Below are 3,849 nucleotides of genomic sequence, written 5' to 3' on the forward strand. Positions count from 1 at the left end.
CCTGTCCATGATGAGGAACCTACAACAGAAAGGTTGGACAAGCTTTAATTTCCCTTGGAATTTCCCCTTGTACATTTAACATTTGTATGTTGAATATTTTGTAAAGATGGACTGTGAAATAAATACTTTTGATGAGACTCCTTACATGCTGTGGTTTTTTTGGTTTTCTTCTGGAAAGGTGATTGTGCAGCAGGTATTTTAAATCTCAGGTATGTTAGAGTGTAATACTTACAGCTATCTCAGTGGTGTGGGGATTGCTGCTTCCTTCAGAAAGCTGCCTGGGTTACTCGGGGAGACATCTCCTACCCTTGGTCCAGGGCATGGGCACTGCTGGGGAGGCCTGTGGCAGAAGGCAGAGTAGAAAGACCAGAGAAGCGCACACCACTTCAGCAGCTTTTTTTAATTTGGAACACTTTCTTCATAAAGGACACACCTTCAATACAGTTAACAAATGGTTACACTTGAATCCTGTAGACAGCAGAATTCTACACCCACAGTTGCACAGGACACCAATGGCTTGGTTCACTGGAATGCAGTATTAGCTTCCAAACGCTCACTTTGCCTTTATCAAAAGATGGCTCTGGAGTCCGTCTTTCCATTAAAAGGCCAATTATTTATCTGCTGCAGACAAACCGTAGTGGACAATAAATGTCCTGTCCCCCCGCCCCTTAGAAAAGGTGACATGGTCAAGCTCCGTTTTGAAAAGTAGTACTGCACTGCTACAAAAGGGGCACGGCAAGAGGTGCCAAAGGAACGCTGTAAGGAAAGGAGGGCTGTTAGGACCTGGTGGGTAACAAGGTTACCAGACATGCTGCAAGAACACTTTTTTTTTTGTACAGATTAAGACTATACAAGTATAGGAATGCATACAAAACTTGATCTCATCCCTTTTACAGTCTATGAACAGAATCCAGTTTTCTAACCCACTCACCTTGTGTACCGTAGCTGACCTGCCTGTTAGAAGTAGTGCCCATTAAGAATCTCTTGCTAAGTGAGGAGAACCTACCACCCTACCCAAATCATGCTCCAGAACACCAAGAACTGGACGGAAGAGCATTTGTTTTCTGACATTTTATGAGCAATATCACCGTAATACCAGTGAGTATCTGTAACAAGAGCTTTTACTATACTCAATTTACAGTGTTTTAAATTTGCTCTGCAAATTTGGCACACACTGTTTTGTTTTTCAAGGCCCCTTTAAGTTTATGAAGTTGAGCAGAAGCTTGCGTTCCTGCTTCTGAAGCTGTGCTTTCCTTCACCAGGAGGGACAGCCCCCTCGGGGTCAGCACGACAGCTGTTGGGAGTGAGCACATCTCCCCCCACTGCTGTGAACAGTCAGGTTTCTCATTTAAAAATAAGAAATTTGCACTGGTTGGTGAAAGAGGGCACTCATGTTCCAACTCTAAAATGGTCACAGCTAGTGAAGGTGTTTGGGTGCATGATGGAATAAGGTGTTAAAAAACAACCCTACAGTAATTGCATACCCTTCCTCTCCAAACCAAAAGGAAGTTCCTCCACCGACTCGCCTGGTGCATGGTTTAAAAGCAAGGAAGCCAGGTGAGTTCTCATCTCAGCCCCCTTTCGTGCCCTACCGCATCTGCCTCTAGCTGCTCTAACTAGACCAACACGCATCGCTGGCCGCTGAGAAAAATACACAAGCATGCACATGAACACACACACACGCAAAACTCCATTCTGCAACCGTTGTATTGTCACCGTGTCCATGAAAGATCACCAACTGACTGCCCCTCACCTGTCTTCCCCTACAGACTGCACAAAGACCCCCTGCACCCCTCTGCAATCTGACACCACCACCCCTAGAGAAAGCCATGTCAACAAATTGTAAAAAGTACACTAAGGAAAAGCCACACCAGCCCTGTACTATCTGAAACAAGCTAAAACGGTCAGCTACAGCCGTGGTTGTCTAGAGGAGATGGGAAGGCAGGGCTGCTGCGAACAGGCACTGACATGGACCAGAAAGGGATGCTGGAAGGCCACTAACAGCTGCTTTCCCTGCTCTCTTGCACTAGGAGCACAGTCCACAAACTAAAAAAAAAAATTCTTTTTCTGCATATGTCTTCAGGTGTATTTCCTCAAGTGTTCAGCTTGCTGAAGAGATGAATAGGATGTTCTGCCACACAACACCAGGCTTCCCTAAACACTGCTGCACTCGTTCAGTAACAGTAACCAGCTCAGAGTGCATTTTTGGGAAGAAAGGGAACATAGGAAAAAGCTCTGCATTCTGCAGCTCCTAACAAAGGCCTGGTTTTTTTTTTTCTCCAAAGTTTACTGAACAGAATAGGACTCTAACCATTGGAAAACTGAATGCAAGACATCTGGTATTGGATTTATGCATCAGGAGGCAGCTGCTGTCACCTCACAGTTCAGCAAATAGTGAGAAAGGTTAAAACACCCCAAATCTGGTCACAGCCAATTAATAAAGAACCTAAGCCACACTTCAATTTCACTTTTAAGTGAAATTGTCATCATCTTAAGATGACAACTCTGCCATCTACTAGTCTAGTCACTACTAAGGTAGGAAAAATGGCTTTTGGGTGTCAGAATTAGGAAAGGAATTAATTGCTAGGGTGAATAAATGCTTTAATTCTTGCAATGAGTGACAAGGAGTCGAGCTTTTATGCTTCTTTTTGGCTGTTTTTAAGGCATTCCTCTTCAAAACCACTGGTTCTAAATTTATGTTAGTTAGCAGGATATACACCGCTAAAAATAGGACAGAAGCACTTAAAATGTAGTCATGTGCATTACAGTTTGGAGCATTTTCTGTCACTTCTGGTTTTCTTCATCCCCTTCAGATCTATAGCCAACTGTTTAAAGAAAAAACAATAAGCAATGGAGGAAAGTTTAAGGTACAAATCTTGGACAGTAATGATCTGCTCTTTCAGCCTCCTTTCTTCTAATCGAGTTCTAAGTAGGGGCCAGCTCAAGAACTCAGTTTGTACCACCAGTGTGATCAACACCTGCAACCGTACACGAAACCATACAACTGCATGTATAAAACTAACAAAACGAGGAAAAGGAGGAGGAATGGTCATGTTACCGCCATGCATTTATAGAACAACCCCAAACCTAGCACCTGCTTAATCGCCTCTGCTGTCATGTTACATCATGTAACTTAAATGAACGGCTACAGAAATATAAGACAGTGGAGGAGTCAACTCTGAGCAACACCATGATAGCACACGTTAAAGTGAGAGACACACTGTACCTTTCAAACTTGAACCATCAGAACAATGCAGCTCCAGAACATCTGTGCTCTGTGACTGAGTGCAATCACTGTGTTGCATACAATTACGCTGACCCAGAAGAGGTGGGTCAAGCTGGCTGCTTCATTCAGCACCTTACCTCGACACTTTCCAGCAAAACCTAGCAACGTACAGCTGGCGTCATCCACTGGAGCAAAGCAGACCTGTATAAACCCATGCTAATGCTCAGACAATGCCTAGGGTTCTTACTAGGTTTTTGTTGGGGTTTTTTGGGGGTTTTTTGTGGTTTTTTTTTTTAACACAGAAGGGATTACAGGTACTGCTCAGCTTTAGAGATGAGAAACAACCAGTTGTAGTTCCACATTATGGATTACATCTGTGAAAAGAAGTTACAAAACAGTGCATTTCTTGTGCTTTTCTTTAAGTATCAGAATTCAACGCAAAAATTTCAAGGAGCCAAATTCTCAGTACATTTTTCATTTTTTTGGATTAGCATTTATGTGTTCAGGAGACACACAGCTCACTCATGTCCACCACATTTCAGCAGCATTCAGATTTTTCAACACAAAGTCAATGGTGAAAAAAAAAAAAGTACTGAGTTATGAAATAAGATCAATATCCAGTG

This window comes from Pterocles gutturalis, unplaced genomic scaffold, assembly GCF_000699245.1.
Source record: "Pterocles gutturalis isolate BGI_N339 unplaced genomic scaffold, ASM69924v1 scaffold46817, whole genome shotgun sequence".
Taxonomy (NCBI): Eukaryota; Metazoa; Chordata; class Aves; order Pterocliformes; family Pteroclidae; genus Pterocles; species Pterocles gutturalis.